At 35.9% G+C, this 17,885-nt stretch overlaps 1 long non-coding RNA gene across 1 annotated transcript in view; it reads right to left on the reverse strand.

Moving 5' to 3' along the window:
- The window catches only part of LOC123593202, a 176,963-nt gene that overhangs the window by 19,407 nt on the left and 139,671 nt on the right, over window positions 1-17,885 (reverse strand). The window contains exon 2 of the long non-coding RNA XR_006710183.1: window positions 8,503-8,589. This is a non-coding gene — a long non-coding RNA (uncharacterized LOC123593202). The remainder of the gene's footprint in view (window positions 1-8,502; window positions 8,590-17,885) is intronic.

Consider the following 17,885-nt stretch of genomic DNA (forward strand, 5'->3'; position numbering starts at 1 on the left):
TAGTCCTTTGCATAGATATATCATATTTCACTTTTCTATTCATCAGTTGATGGATATTTGATTTGTTCTCATTTGGGGAGGCATTATGTATGAATAATACTGCTATGAACATTCATATAAAATCTTATTCTAACCATATATTTTCACCTGTCTTAGGTGTACAACTAGGAGCGGAATTGCTGGGTCATATGTTTAAATTTTTGAGGAACTTCCAAATTGTTTTTCACAGTGCCTACACCATTTTACATTCTCAACAGCAATGTATGAAGGTTCAACTTGCCCACATCCTTTCCCAATGCTTGTTCAAATTTACCATTTTTATCATAGCCATCCTAGTGAGCATGAAGTGTATTACATAGAAGTATTGCTTTGCATTTACCTGATAGCCAATAATGCTGAGCATCTTTGCATGTGCTTACTGAACTTGAATATCTTCTTTGGAAAAAAGGTCTATACAAATCCTTTGCCTGTTTTTAAATTGAATTCTATTTGTCTATTAATGAGTTTTAAGAGTTCTTTATACATTCTGGATCCTAGACCCTTATCAGATAAATGACTTGTGAATACCTTCTCCCATTCTGTAGGGAATATTTTCACTTTTTTGATAATGCCATTTCATGCACAGAAGTTTTAATTTTGATGAAGTCCAATTTATCTACTTTTTCTTTGATTGCTTCTGCTTTTGTTGTAATCTTCAAGAAACATGCCTAATCCAACTTCATGGAGATTTATCCCTATATTTCCTTCTAAGAGTTTTATATTTTTAGCTCTTACATTTAGATTTTTTAATCCATTTTGAGTTGATTTTGTATATGATTTAATTTTATTCTTTTTTGCATGTGGATATCCAGTTGTTTCACCAACATTTTTTAAAAACACTGTTCTTTCTCATTACATGGGCTTGGCACCTATGCTGAAAATCAACTTATTACAGATGCATTGGTTTATTTTGGACTCTCAATTCCATCCCATATATCCAAAAATCTATTTTCCTGCCAGTGCCACACTATTTTGCTTACAGTAGCTTTAGAATAAGTTTCTAAATCAGGAAGTGAGAATCTACCACTGCGTTCTTCTTTTTTTTACACTGTTTTAACCATTTGGGCCTCCTGCAATTCCATTTGACTTTTAGAATTAGATTTTCCATTTTTTCCAAAAACAGTTGCTCAGATTTGGTAGGGATTGTGCTTTATTTATTTATTACTTTGAGAGCTACTGCCACCTTGACAATACTGATATTCATTATTAAAATCAATATTAAGCAATATTATGCAATAATTAACAGTATTCATGAAATCCATAACACAAATGTCTCCATTCATTTAGGTCTTCATTAATTTCTTCTGTAGTTTTTAGGGTACAAGTCTTGTACCTCCCTGGTTAGATTTTTTTCCCAAGTATTTTATTCTTTTTGATGGTATTAGAAGTGGAATTTTTTTCTTAATTTCATTTTGGGTTGCTTATTGCCAGTGTATAGAAATAAAAATGAATTTGTATATTGATTTTGTATGCTGCAACTTTGCTGAACTTGTTTACTATCTCTTATAAAGTTTTATGCATTCTTTAGGAGTTTTGATGTTTAAATCATGTCATCTGTGACTAGAGATAATTTTACTTCCTTTCCAGTCAGAGTGCCTTTTATTTACTTGCCTTACCTAAGTATGCTGGTGAGCCCTTACAGTATAATTTAACAGAAGTGGTGAGAGTGGATATCCATATCTTATTCCTGATATTAGGAAGAAAGCTTTCAATCTTTCACCATTAATATGATGTGAGCTCTGTATATGCACAGATGCATGCTATCAGGGTGAGCAACTTCCCTTCTTTTCCTTGTTTGTGCAGTGATTGTAGCATGAAAGGGTATCAGATTTTGGCAAACACTTTTTCTGCATCAACTGAGTTGATTATGTGGGCTTTTTTAATTCTGTTAGAATGATGTATTATATTAATAGATCTTCATATGCTAAACCATCCTTGAATTTCTAGGATAAATTCTATTTGGTCATGGTGTAGATAATCTTTTTAAAAGTTAATGGATTCCATTTGCTAATATTCTAATGAGAATTTTGCATCTGTGTTCATTATGGATACTAGTATGTAGTTTCTTTTCCTGTGATATATTTTTCTGGCTTTGGTATCAGAGTAACACTGACATCACAGAACATGTTAGTAAGTGTTACCCCCTCTTTAATTGTGGAAGAGTGTTGGGAAGATAGATGTTAATTGTTCTTAAAATATTTGGTCAAATCCACCAGTGGAGCCAATTGAAACTAGGCTCATCTTTCTGGGAAGTTTTTTTGTCTTTTTATCAGTGATTCAACCTTTTCACTTATTATATGTCTACTCAGATCTTCTGTTTCATCTTGAGTCAGTTTTGATAATGTATATGTGTAGATTATCTAATATGTTGGCATATGATTAATAATATTTTCTTAAAATACTTTTCATTTATGAAACGTGGGTAATAATATCCCTGTTTCATTCCTTATTATAGTAATTTTGGTCTTCTCTAAAGATTTATCAAAGAGGAGTTACAAACCAAAAATTAATTAATATCGACTTTATATTTGCCTATGTACTTATTTCACCAATATTTTTTTATTTCTTTGTTTGCATTTGAGTTAGTGACTACTGTCATTTTATATCAACCTGAATGACTGTCTTTAACATTTCTTGCAGGAGAAGTCTACTGGTCTGCTGGTCATAAACTCTGAATTTCTGCTTATCTGGGAATGTTTAACTTCTCCTTTGTTTTTGGATCACATTTTTTGCCAGATACAGAATTATTTTTTGATAGTGATTTTCTTTCAGCATTTTCAATACTTCCCTGCCCACTGCCCTCCACGGTTTCTAATAAGAAATCAGCTGTCACCTTACTGAGAATCCCACGTACAGGAATCTTGCCTCTTGATGTTTTTCAAGATTTTCTTTTTGCCTCTGGATTTTGACAGTTTGGTTACAATGTGGTTTGGTACAGACTTCTTTGCATTCGTCTACCTGGAATTTATTGAACTTACTAAATGTACAGATTCATGTTTCACCAAGTGTGGATGGTCTTCAGACATTATTTTTCTAATATATATTTTTCCCTTTTCTCTCTCACTTCACCTTTGAGGAATTGTATTATGTAGAGTTAGAAGAGCTGGTAATATCCCACAGGTCTCTCAAGCTCTGTTCATTTTCATTTCATTCTTTTTCTTTCTGTTTTCAGACTGGCTAATTTTAATGATCTCATCTTGAAGTTCACTGGTTCTTTCTTTTCCCTACTCAATCTGTTGAATATATCTATGCAATTTCCATTTCAACTACTACACTTTTAAACTCCAGAATTTCTCTTTGTTTTTTTCATAATATCTTTTTATTGATATTTTGTATTTTGTAAGACAGTTCTCATGGTTTCCTTTAATCATCTTTTTTTCTCCAAGTGTTTATTTAAATTGTTAGCTAACATACACCCTTCAAGCATATTTAAAATAGTCAATTGAAAGTCTTTTTTTAGTAAGTCAAATGTCTGGACCTCCTCTGAGATTTTTTTTTAATTTGTATTTTGTATTTTGTAAGACAGTTCTCATGGTTTCCTTTAATCATCTTTTTTTCTCCAAGTGTTTATTTAAATTGTTAGCTAACATACACCCTTCAAGCATATTTAAAATAGTCAATTGAAAGTCTTTTTTTAGTAAGTCAAATGTCTGGACCTCCTCTGAGATTTTTTTTTAATTTATTTTTGAGACAGAGAGAGAGAGAGAGAGAGAGAGAGAGCGAGCATGGCAGGGGCAGAAAGAGAGGGAGAGAGAGAGAATCTCAAGCTGGTTCCGCACAGTCAGTGCAGAGCCTGATGTGAGTCTCGAACTCATGAACTATGAGATCGTAACCTGAGCTGAAGTCAGATGCTTAACCAACTGAGCCACCCAGGCACCCTCCTCTGAGATTTTTTTTTTTAAATTTTAAATGTTTATTTATTAATGAGAGAGAAGGGTAGAGAGAGAGGGAGACCCAGAATCTGAAGCAGGCTCCAGGCTCCAAGCTCTCAGCACAGAGCCTGATGTGGGGCTCGAACTCACAAAGCACAAGATCATGACCCGAGCTGAAGTCGGACACTTAACTGACTGAGCCACACAGGTGCCCCTGCTTCTTCTTCTTCTTTTTTTTTAATGTTTATTTATTTTTGAGAGAGAGAGAGATACAGAGAGAGAAAGAGAGAGCTTGCAAGCAGTGGAGGAGCAGAGAGAGAGAGAGAGAGGGAGACACAGAATCGGAAGCAGGCTCCATGTTCTGAGCTGTTAGCACAAAGACCGACACAGGGCTTGAACTCACGGACCATGAGATCATGACCTGAATCCAGTTCGAGTTTTAACTGACTGAGCCACCCAGGTGCCCCAGGTATGTTTTTTTTTTTTTAATTATCATGTGTATGGGCTATATTTTCTTATTTCTTTGCATGTACGCCATGTAGCATTTGGTTCAAAGAAGGAAAATTTGAATATTATACCACAGCTACTCTAAAAAACAGAAAAAACTCTAGGCTCCTCAGTCCCTCGGTTGTTCTTGTAGGTGTTGTTAGCTTAATAACTTTTTTAAAAACTAATTTTATAAAGTTTGTATTCTTTGTCATGAAGCGTACTGAATCCTCTGTTCCATTAGCTTTGTGGTCAGCTGATGATGCAACAGAAGTTTCTTCCCAGGTATGAACACACAAACACCTATGTGCACACACATGCGTCCATGTGCACACACATACACACACCACCCAGTCTTTGCAGACAGGCTGTGAATTGTGTTGGGACATGCCTTCAGCACCCAGACAAGCAGTTCACACCTGTGCTTTAACCTCGAGATCCTGTTTGCACAGAGCCTGAAGTTCAGCCAGAGTTAAGAGCTTAGACCCTTCTCAAGTCTTCTCTGAATATGCACCCAGATTTGGGCATATGTGTGGCTTTTAGGTTGCCAGGAATTTGTGAGAGCTTTATAAAGTCTTTATTCCCCAAAGCATCTTATTTCTCAGCCTTTCTTGCCAAGATATTTGGTTAGTCTATTGTTTATTGCAACTGTTATTCCTTGCCACAGGTGGCAGTGATGAATACATTCTGTCTTTAAATGTTTTTAACAAAGCCTCAGCCTCTTCCTTTAGCTATTTTTTAAAAGATAGGTGTGCAGAGAACAAATTATCTCTTTTTTCCTTTTTCTGAGCATGTCTCAATTTCCCCCCAATTCCTGACGTACTTTCACTGGTACAGGAATCTGAGTTAACGTTACTTTTCTTTGAGCAACTGAAAAATGTGCCACTTCCTTCTGGCCCCAAGGTATCTTCTGAGAAATCCATTATTGTACTGGTTTTTTTCTTATAGGTAAAATGTCGTTTTCCTCTGGCTGCTTTAAAATTTCTTTCTATCTTTAGCTTTCAGAAGGCGAAGAATAATGCTTCCTGGCACGATTTCTTTGGATTCTGTTAGGGGCTCAATTCATGAATCTGTAGGTTTGTATCTCTTGCCAAGTATGTAAAATTTTCAGCTATTATTTCTTCAAATATTTTTCAGGCTTACCACCTTTGTTTTCTCTATCCAGGACTGATAACATGAATCTTAGGTATTTTACTATAGTTTCACAAATTCCTAAAGCTCTCGTCTCCTTTTGTCAGTTTATTTTCTCTGCTTTTCATACTAATTTCTATTGTCTTACCTTCCAGTTCATTGATTCTTTCCTCTAACCCTTCCAGTCTGCTAATGAACCTACCCACTGAGATTTTAATTTCTGTTATGATTTTTAGTTCTAAAATTTCCATTTGTTTCTCATATCTCTGATTTTTTGCTGCTTTCTATCTTTGTTTTAAATTTTTTTCAAGTTTGTTTCTAATTTCCCATTGAAGCATTTTTATCATGGCTGCTTTAGAGCTTTGTCAGATAATTCTAAGCTTTTCAACACCTTAGTGTTGGCATCTCTTAAGTGTCTTTTATCATTCAGGCTGAGGTAATTTAGGTTGAAATTAAAAGCAAAGAAAAAATATATCAGGCACATGTTAATCAAAGGAAAGCAAGAGTAATTATATTGATATCAAAGCAAAGCAAATTACCAGAGACAGAGAAGGAAATTATATAATGCTAAAAAAGTTACTCTACCAAGAATACATAACAATTCTAAATGTGTGTGAGCAACCAACATTGCTGAAAAATATGTGAAGCAAAAACTGATAGAATTTAAAGAAGATATAAACAAATTTACAATTACTGTTAGAGGCATCAACACCCCTTTCAAAACTAGACTGAACTAAACAGAAAATCAACAAGGACGTAGAACTAAACGTCACCATCAACCCAAAGGATCTGACATTTGAAGAACATATAATATAATAAGGGCAGAATAATAAGGGCAGAATACACCTTTTCAAATGCCTGCAGAACACATATCAAGATAGACCTTATCAACACAACCTCAACACATTTTAAAGAGCTGATATCACACAAAATGTGTGATCTGACTACAATAAAATGTACTTGAAATTAACAGCAGAGATAAGGAAAATCTCCAAACATTCAGTCACAAAAGCATACAATTACAAATAATCCCTGAGTCACAGAAGAAATCTCCAGGGAAATTTTTATAAAATATATTGAAAGCATAAGAGACTCTTAAAAACTGAGAACAAACTGAGGATTGATGGGGGGTGGGAGGGAGGGGAGGGTGGGTGATGGGTATTGAGGAGGGCACCTTTTGGGATGAGCACTGGGTGTTGTATGGAAACCAATTTGACAATAAATTTCATATATCAAAAAAATAAAATAAAATAAAATAAAATAAAATACGTTGAACTGAATGAAAATAAAAATAAAACATACCAAAATTTGGTGGGTTTGGATAAAGCACCACTGAGAGAGAAATTTATCACACTAAACATGTACATTAAATAAAAATAAAAGTCTCAGGTCAGTAATATAAGCTCTCATCTCAAGAACCTAAAAAAGAGAGAGCAAAATAAACCCAAAACAAGCAAAAGGAAACAAATGGCAAAAATAAGAGCAGAAATTAATAAAATTAGTAACAAAAAATAGAGAAAATCAATGGGCCAAAGGATTGATTCTTTGGAAAAGTCAAACAAATACCATTATTTTAACAGTATCATTAAGATGGGAGTCCTTACCAATCAAAAAGAATCAAACAATCCAATAGGAAAATGAGCTGAAGACATGAAAAGGCATTTCAGAGAAGAGCAAACTCAAGAGGCAAATGAACTCATGAAAACATGTGTAACCTCCATTAGCAATCCAGAAAAATGAAAAGGGAGGCCCCAATGAGATACCATGTTGTGCTCATTTGGTAGGCAGAGAAGTATTTTAAGGTGTATATCACAAGGTTTGCTATGACTGCTCAAGGTTGTATCTGCACAATGGTAGCAATAACCCCACTTTCATGACAACTCACTGCCTTCCAAGGAACTCTCATCCTGTTCCTTCCCTTTCCATTGGCTGCTACTGGCCCCTAAATAATGTAGATACAAAATTTCTTGCTTCCTGCTCTCTTCTGTTTGATCCTGAAAAATCCTATCTTCCTTCTACAGTGGAATTCAAAAATGAGAAACTCTCTGTATACTATCTGGGGAAGTTTGTCATCTTTTTTCTCCACATAAATAATTCCACTCATTTGCTATTTGGCAAACTAATTTTTATTATTATTTTCTCTAATTATCTTTAACAACTGCTGAGATTGACACTAATTTACTTCTAAAAACGAACTTGGGCCCACAGAAACAGCAGTGAAAAAACAGAGCAGCTCCCCAATGAGGCCACTAATACAATTTTCCTGTTGTTTTTCTGACATTATTCAATGGCATTTGGCTGTCACTCTCATATCAATATTATTTATGATATAGATCACATGTACTTACATTAAATCATTTATTTCATCACTCAGTTACCTTACTAAAGACTGAAAACATTAAATAAACTCACCATTTTTTGGTTTGTGTTTCTTAGTTACTCTTGTTTGGAGACTGTAAGCTCAGTGAGGGCAGAACTGTGTTTGCTTTATTCATTCCCTTATCTCCAGTGTTTGATACAGTACCTGATATACAATGAAATTTTTTGACCAAATAAATTAATCTGATGTGGCTACCTTGTTTAGTGTGCTGGAGTTCAAGAATCTCCATTATTTTCCAACAAGAATAATAATTAAAATGGCAGGTGGTTCTTTAATGTTTACTGTGTGCACAGAACTGTGCTAAGGATTTGGATGCATTAGTTTCTTGAGACCTGCACTAGTAAAGTACATTTAAAATTGTAATTTAACAGGTGAGGACACTGCAACTTAGAGAACTTTGTGGATTTCCCAAATTCAGAGAGCTAATAATTAATGGTACCAGATTTGAGGCAAATCATCTGTCCATCTGAGACCCCTCCATAGGTCTCAGCTCAACTAGGGCACGCGGTCTCTAAAGGTCATATCAAAGTGGGGGTTCATTCCCTACAGGATTATGTTTGACCATTAGTTTAACCTCACAACTAGGAGACTGACCTCCTGTATGGTTCTGTGGGTGGCAGATCTCTGTTTCATCCTTCTTCTCATTTTAGGACACTGAACTCCTTGCTGAATTTCCAAGAACTAAAAGAAAAAAATATTTATGAGCATTTCTGATTCCTTGCATCTCCTTCCTTCTATTTCTTTTCTCTTTTCCTTATAAGTAAGAGCTTCCTAAGGAAATAGTGTATTAGCAACAATATATGCTGTAGGAAAAAACAAAACACAAGAAGCACATATTATGGCTCAGGACCTCTGGATTTTTACAACCTTGTTGGATGTACATGACATGGAGGAATTAACTAGATTTAGCAAAGTCTTGAATTGTGTCTAGAATTAAATATGCAACGTAGGACTTTTATCTATTTGAAAACTTGAGGAGACAGGACTTTAAAAGTATTCTGCCATAGGGACACCTGGGTGGCTCAGTCAGTTAAGCTTCCGACTTCGGCTCAGGTCATGATCTCACGGTTCATGGGTTCGAGCCCCGCATGGGGCTCTGTGCTGACAGCTCAGAGCCCGGAGCCTGTTTCAGATTCTGTGTCTCCTTCTCTCTCTGCCCTTCCCCCACTCGTGCTCTGTCTCTCTCTGTCTCAAAAATAAACAAATATTAAAAAAATTAAACAAGTATTCTGCCTTATGGTCTGCAGCAAAATGCTAAGAAGGCAAAAATTCAATATTCAGCATTCGTTTTTACCTTGGTCATAAGAAATGTTTGCAAATAAAGAAATTCAATCTCCCAAAGGAATAAAAAATATACCCCAGGCCATACAGATAACTTGAAGAACCTATACATAAATCCAGCTCTTTCAGACGCCAAAGTAAATTTTCTTTCCACCTAAACATCTAAACATAACTGAACTGACCCCTCAAAAATGAATTATAACTCTTTATGTTTCTAGCTGGTAGTCAAGCCATTGTTTCTGAAAGAGCTAAATATACTATGAGAAGGAATTGTCCTGTTTGTTTCTGTGTGAGGTAAGGCTAGATGATGGGTTTTAAAAAACCGAGCGCCCATCTCTTTGAAAGCGAGGCACTTTGTTTTATTTAGTGTGTGTTGAACAATGGCCTTCCAGACACAACTGACAAGTTTTGTTTCTGGTTATTCATTTGATACCTACCACTTTAAAACTGAAAAGTGATATGTTGACTTCAATTCGTTAACAACGGCATCTACAATAAATATATGGTATGCCTGACAGATATCCTTTTTCAGTAACTGCTATAAAAACAAGCCTGATAGACTCAAAATTCCTATGGAAAAATTAATCATAGTGGATTAAGAGGAAGCATTTTATGGTTTCCACAGACATTCTTTCCAGAGTACCTGGCCACAGTTGAGTTTTCTTAGTAATATAAGAAAATATTAACTAAAACTCAACACAGGTAAAAGCAAAACCTGAGAAGAAAGAAAGAGCATAGAAAAGAAGGAATGAGAGCTCAACCAACCCCCCAAAGTAAGTGAGATATGAAGTAGCTGTTGAGGAATTCCAGACTTGAGAAGTCCAACTTCTCTGAAATGATGTGGTAGAAAGTTGAGAACAGGTAATTATCCACCCAAGAGAGTAAGTATTCTCGAAAGGCCACACATGGAGGGATGGCAAAGAGTTCTTCACAATGGAGAGCACATTTGGTACAAATAGTATGAAGTTTGGGGAGAGACAGGAAAGAGGATATCTTAATACCATAACTTTCTCCCAAAATCTTGCTCCTCCTTTCTGTTCTTCCAAAAGAATTGCATTTCATTTTTTATAGGACTTGAGGAGTGATTTGTGTGCCTCTCCTAAAGGAAGAAGAAAGCCAAAGGTAGATTCCGAATTGGCCACTAACTCACCAAGTGACCCTGAGTAAGCCACTTAAATTCCTTTAGGCCTCACTTCCTACAGCTGTAAATGACATGGTTGAACTAGATTAGCTATTGGGACCATTTCAAATGTACGAATACATAATTTTAGTTATTCTCTACAAATAATTGTGGACAAGTCTAAAAACACTTCTCAAGACCGAGCTGAAGGTGAAAAGTGAAGGGTTCATGGTTTCATATGATCCAGGTTCAAAATGAGCTTCTTCAGTGGACTGGTACAAGGATAGAGGGGTTCCATTTTGAACAAGACTGCCACGGACCCAGCAAAATAGCCTAGCTATTTTGGAACCTGTGATATTATTCCCTCTGCCCACTACAAAATAGTCAGACTTGGAAAAACAATCATAATTTTTAGGAATAGTATCAAAATTAAGCCCATCCTAAGGGAAAGACAGTATCCTGGATGGGATCCTGGAACAGAACATGAGCAATAACAGAAAAACTGATGACCCCTGTAAGAAGTATGTAATTTAGTTAACAGCTAATACCAATGTTAACATCTTAGTTTTGACAAATATATATAATATGTTCATATTAGAGGATGCTGGGGGAAGTGTTTATGGGAACTCTTTCTACCATTTTGCAACTTTTTACTAATTCTAAAATTGTTCAAAATTCTAGACAAATTAAAAACACCACTGGCAATTATTACTTTCCTTAGGTTGATCTACTCATATGGCATTTAGTTTAGCAGATTTTTTAAAACTCTCTTATCTAGTACTTAATCATCTTCCTTTATGTTTGCTAGATTAATTGAATCCTTCCACATTTTATTATGTGAAGTCTCTATCTAATTCACAGTCTCCAGCACTGAGGCATGCATAGGAGAGTAAATGCTCAATATTTCTTAACCACATGAAGAGAGTAAGAGCTGTGTATCCCTTAACAGTACAAAGCAGTGATGTCCAATGCACATATGGTGTGTGAGTGAACAAAGTTACTGTTTATAAGAGAAATGGTTGCCCAGTTGACTTGATTTCCCGGGAGTTTGCGTATTCTAAATGCCTAGTGGTCTGCTGTGCAATCAAAGATAGGGAACTTGGCCATAAGTGACGAGAAGAACAAGGCCCTAGAATTATCTTTGGACCAGTTATACTATACTTTTCCTTTATCCACATTTGTTTTCTATACATCTTCCTGATGGCACAATATAGTTCAATCTTGCAAATGATTTTCAAAAATCACAACTTCATGCAGCCTGCAAATGGGCAATATTCCGAGTAGCATTTTCTGGGCTCCTCACTTCCCTCTGCTTACACTCTTCCACTGCTCTATGCATCATTAATAGTGATGAAAATAACAGAAAACTAATAGGCCCTCCACTTCACACAAATTCCAGGGAAAAACTCAAACAGGAAGCCACAGTCGCTTTTATCTTACAATGTATACTTCATTTGCTTTGACTTCTTAGTTCCCCTTCGTCTGTCTTGATACTCTTCAAAGAAGTAGAAAAGACCATGCTTATTTTCATGGCTCAGTTTAGAAGATGTGTGGCTTCCATGTGGGATCGGTGATGATAAAAAGGTAGGTGGGATACAGCAGGGTGTAGTGTGGTAACTTCTGAACCCCCTTGTCCATGCTTCTCAAAAAGAAATATGTTTTCATGTATCACAGTACACACACATTAAAGTTTCATGATGAAACACTCTGAATTCACACAGCATACTCTGATGTTTTCTATTCTACTTAGTTCCCTATTTCACCAAAACAAAAATCCTAGTTGTAACCAACTGACATAACTGGAAACTCAGTTTGTAAAACCCTGAGGAGTAGAAATAAGGTTCTAGAATTTTGTACAGACTATTCCATACTCAATCTAGTTCTGACAATTATCAGTGAAACCCTAAGCTATATATTCTCTTAATCTCTTTGCTACTTAGCTTTCTCACCTGTAAAACCAAAAAAATAATAATAAGCTTATTTTACATGGTGGCTTTGAGAATTTCAGCAATAATGCACATAGAAGTACTAGGCACATAACAAATGTTTTCTCTCTCACACACACACTCTGCTTAATAATTTTACATTAGTTGAATTCCCCTTGAAACAAATAATATCAGGAGTAGACTGAGTTCTTCTCCGCGCCATATTTTTAACTGGACTCTAACCCCGAGGATTACAGAGCAGTCTACTGTCCAGCAAAGGGAGGAGAGGGAAGTGACAGGGAGATTTAAGGCCTGGACTCCAGGGCCTTTCTGGGAACATCTGTAGTCAACAGGGTGGCTCCGAACAGGTGGGTAAATTCTGGGCATGTAGTCAAGCTACATGTCTAAGCCTAGAGAGCAAGGAATGTACAAATGGTTTCCCTCCCCTCCCTGGCCTCCCCGTCTGTATCACCTCTGTTTGTTTATCCACAGACATCCCAGACAACATGAAGGGGATCTGATATAAGGTGTTGGCTTCATTCATCTGCACCTGTGCAGAAGCATTAGTTAATGTCTCACTGAAGTGCTCCACATGTTTCTTCTACCTCAAGCCGGATTAGTGACGACATTCTCACATGCTCCCTTAATCCTGCGCCCCCCCAAATCCTTTACAAGCCCCTCCCTCCATTGTCCCTCCTATCCATCAAGAGCTCAGTGAAATCCCTTGGCATGTACATCTTTTCCTGAGCCCATTTACAAAGAAGCCCTGTCTTTGCTGTTATTTTCAATCTCCACTCTCTTTCCCTCTTTGGGTTTGAGTGGGTGTGTGTATTTGCGTGTAGAGAGGACAAATGGGGTGGAGGTAGTCAGTGAGGGGACAGAGGGGTACAAAGTTGTACCGATGGTGAGGATTTGAGAATGGTGTGGGGAAAACTCAGATAAAGGTGAGGATGGCTGGGAGAGCTCATCCAGTGGGGCAAGCATAGATCCCGATAGTTTTTCTACAATTTTATTATATGTCTGCAGACATGAACTGGACTGAATTTAATCCATAATAGTGACAAGGATCAGTGTGTCCAAACAATACTGTAATCCTAAAAATCTGCTGTTTTTATATCCAGAACAACTGAAATAAAAAAGTGGAACTGCTGTCTAGAGAGGTAAACTGGTCCTAAATCCTCCACCCCTCCCCCCTTGGAGGGGATTAAGCACTTCTCAATTAATTCAACTACTCTGGTATTTTCCAGTCTTATCATTATCACCACCCTAGGGAGAAAAAAAAAATGAATTTAGACTTTGATATTGTAAATAACTTTATGCCACAAATTAATTAAAATAACTTACATCTAAGTTCTATTTAATATTTTTCCAATTAGAGAAATGAAACACCAAGGAATAACATCTTGTTGGACAGGGCTGAGGTTTAGACCACTGTAATGGTCCAACATTTTGGTCACCCACCACGAACCAATTTTTGCCCCACTTGGGGCAATATTGCCTCTGTCAGGAAGCCATGTTCTACTCTGCTCTGTTGTATGTATTGACCTCCAATTTGAGATGTTCATTCTTGAGATCCTTTCCTATTCCCTGGAGAAAGCTGTAGATAAAGTCAGTAAGTGATAATACATTGCTACTTAGGAAAAAGTGGTGTCACTTCATTGTCTTCAGAAACTTCTCAAATTTTTATACTTGGGCTTCAAATAATTATTGTCTTCAGTTCTTATTGTCTTCTTATTTTCAAATGAAAATATCTCTAATTTTTATAACTATTATGTATACTTATTACAAAAGATGTTGAGACTAAATAAAGTTATAAATAAACCACTTCATTCATGATTTCGTTGTACACTTTAGAATAAATCCAAGTTTTACACACATAATCCCAATAGGTACATTTAAAAAAAAGGAAATGAATCATACATTTAAATATTTTCCTGTAATCATTTTACTCTCATTTTAAAACATGTCACAAATGCACTTTCATGAGAGTAAAACAGATCTGGATTTTTAATGACAGACTAGTTTTCCATTAGGCAAATACATCATAAATTCATTAATCAATCACCTACTGGGAGATATTTACATTGTTTCTAGTATTTACTATAGTAAAAATATTCTATGAGGAATATCACCTCAGACGTATGAGGGGTATCAACTTGTACATCACAACATCTGCACATCTTTGCCTACTTGACCCATTATTTTCTAAGAATGTATTCCTAAAGGTAGGACTGATGGCTCAGGGCACCTGGGTGGCTCTTCTGGTTGGTCAGCTGACTCTTGATCTCAGCTCAAGTCATGATCTCACAATTTGTGAGTTGAAGGCCCAGGTCATGCTTAGCACTGACAATGTGGAGCCTCCTTGGGATTCTCTCTCTCCCTCTCTCTTTCTGCCCCTCCCTGACTTGGGCTGACACACTCTCTCTCTCACTCTTTCTCTCTCAAAATAAACTAAAAAAAAAAAAAAAAAAAAAAGAAACCCTGGCTCAAAAAGAATTTAAAAGTTAAAACACAAGTTAAAGTTGGAACACATTGCTATACTGCCTTCTGTCTTGTTGCTATGAATCAAAATCGACATTGACTGTGCTCTTAAATTTTATATAAATGACCTCATAGTCACTGGCTCATATTTGAAAACCTTTTTATTCAATATAATTATTTGAGCTCTACAGTTGTTGAGATATAAAAATGAATTCATATACTTATCAATTGTTGTAGAATATTGTTCATCTGAACCCCATTATATCTAAGCTTTTATTGGTGTGCTTTTAGATTCGTTCCAATTGTTTGCTATCACAAATAATGAACATTCAAATATATATCTCCTTGCACATGTGTGAAAAGGTTACTGTATAGAGTATACCAATCCCGAGAACCTCTGGGTCACTAGTGAGTACATATTTTGAATTTTGCTACATGTTACCAATTCATCTTCAGCAGAGCTCATGCCAAGTTTCACCCCAAATTCAGCAGGTGTGTTTTAGAATTCCTGCCTCTTTTTTTCAACCAACATTTGGTATGTTTAATTATTTTTATTTGGGTAAAACGATACCTTGATATTCTAATTTGACTTTTCCTAATTACTAGTGATATTAAATATATTAAATATACTTTAAATGTGCTTATTGGCTTTCTATTTTCTTACTGATTTATGGAACTCTATTAATAACCTGGAAAATTTGGATTACTTTAAAATTGTTTTTCTCTGCCACCAAGCAATGAAGATATTTTTCTGTAATTTTTCTTAAATGTTGTGATGCTGTATTTTTACTCTTAGGATTTTTTTTTGTATGATATCAGGTAAGAATCACACATAACGATATTTTTCATACTTTCCTAGCATCATCTATTGGATAATCATTCTCTTACTGATTTGTAGAACTACCCGTTGTTTTATTATAATACAGCAACTTCTCATATTTTTTGTGGGTTTCTTTCTTGGCTCATTATCTATTCATTTGCCTACTGCTTCTGACACTGTTTCAGTGCCAATCAGCCCAATTACTATGGCTTTATAAATGCTTTTGATATTTGTTATTATGTGAGCAAATCCCACTTGTGTTCTTTCTCATTGAAGTTGCCATGATTGTTTTCTTGGAACTCTATTTTTTCATATAAGCTCTAGGACAATTTTGTTAAGTTCATGAAAAATTCCGTTATGATTTATTTCGGAAATGTACAGGTTGAAGCATATGGATTAATTGTGGGAACCACTGACATCTTTATTATATAAAGCCTTTTAATATAATAATATTTTTTCAGTTCTTTTTCCATGCTCTTCAATAAGTGTTTATAATTTTCTCAAAAGTACATTAATAAATATATGTAATAGTATATTTTAATAGTAATATATAATAGTAATATTAATAGTAATAAAATTAACAATTAAAACACCTAATAAACTATATTATTAATGATATACATTGATAATAAATTACCTATATATTATATATTTTTTCTTCAAACATATGGCCAGTTTTTGCCACCTTCGTATTAGTTTCTAAGGCTACTGTGAACAAAGCAACATAAACTAGATGCCTTTAAAACAACAAATAACGTATCATCTCACAGTTCTGAAAGTTATAAGTCCAAAATAAAGGTGTCACCAAGGCCATGCTCCCTGTGAAATCTGCAGAGGAATCCTTCCCTGTGACTTTCCTCCTTCTGGTGGGTTACCTGCAATCACTGGTGTCCCTTGGCTTACAGATGCATTGCTCTAATTTTCCACCTTTACATGGCTTTCTCCCTGTGTGTTTCTGTCTTCCTGTGGCTGTCTTATTATAAGGACACTGGTCCTGTTGAATTATGGGCCAATGACCCTACTTCCAAACAAAGCTACATTCTATGAGTTAGGACCTCAACATATCTGTTTTGAGGGGACACAGTTTAACCCATAATACTTCTCTTCCACAATCTCAGTCCAAGCCACAACAATCACCTGGAATGCTGAGAAGGTCTCCAAATCACTCTTTCTGTCTCCATACTGACTCCGTGCCTCACAGCTCACAGGCACTTACACACACACAAGTCTGTCCCCACATAGAACGCCAAATCATTTTCAAGTTTAACTTCATTTATATCTATCCCCTATTTTAAATCCTCCAATGGCTTCTCAGTACCAGAATAATAAAACCCAAACTTCTTACAAAGACCTATTGGGCCCTACAGGATTGGGTCCTGCTGTCCAAACTCCTCTCATCCATTTCCCTTTGGGTCTTCTGGTCTTTGGACTGCTGTTGGGACATTTCAAGCTCACTGCTGTCCTAAAGTCTTTGCTCATGGTAATCTTCCTCTTGGAATATTTCCCTCCTTCTGCTATCACAAAGGCGTCATGTAATTGTCTTTTCCTCTCTACCATATCCAATTTTCCCTCTCTACTGGATTATTCCCAAATAACTTACAAAAAGGCTTGAACATGGGAGACAACATAAATGTACAGAAGACAAAGAAACCCACATCTCCTCCTTGATCCAGGTGACACCTTATGTTTCTCTTCACTTTATGGCAAAACTCTTTGAAAGAGTTGTCTAGATTCAATACCTTCAATTCTTGTCTTCCCATTCTTTTCCTCTTTCCCTTTGGAACTTGTCATTTAGAAAAGTCTAACAAACACTCCTGTGCCCATCAACTTCAACAGTTTTTTAAATATATTTATATGTAAAAAATTCTGAGTATAGTTGACACACCATGCTACATTAGTTTCAGGTGTGCAGCACAGGGATTCACAACCCTCTATGTTACACTGTCTCAACACAACTGTAGTTGCCATCTGTCACCTCACAACACTACTATGGCACAATTGACTATATTCTCTGCGCTGTACCTTTCATCCCCTGACTTATTCATTCCTTAATTCGAAGCCTTACCTCCCACTCCCCTTCACCCACTTTGCCAACTTCAACAATTATCAATTGTGTCCAATAGTGTTGTGCTCTGGATTATTTTGAAACAAATGCCCCATATCATACAAGTTCATTGTAAATATTTTAGTATGTACCTCTGAAGATAGAGACTCTACTTAAAAAAATCAGCTACAACATCTAAACAAAATTAGCAAAAGTATTTTAATATCATCAAGTACTATTTGGTCTGTATTATTTCCCCAAAAGCATCAAAACAGAATTCTGTGTTCACTAAATGGCTGGTGTTGG

The sequence above is a fragment of the Leopardus geoffroyi genome, chromosome D4 (assembly GCF_018350155.1).
Source record: "Leopardus geoffroyi isolate Oge1 chromosome D4, O.geoffroyi_Oge1_pat1.0, whole genome shotgun sequence".
NCBI classification, from domain to species: domain Eukaryota; kingdom Metazoa; phylum Chordata; class Mammalia; order Carnivora; family Felidae; genus Leopardus; species Leopardus geoffroyi.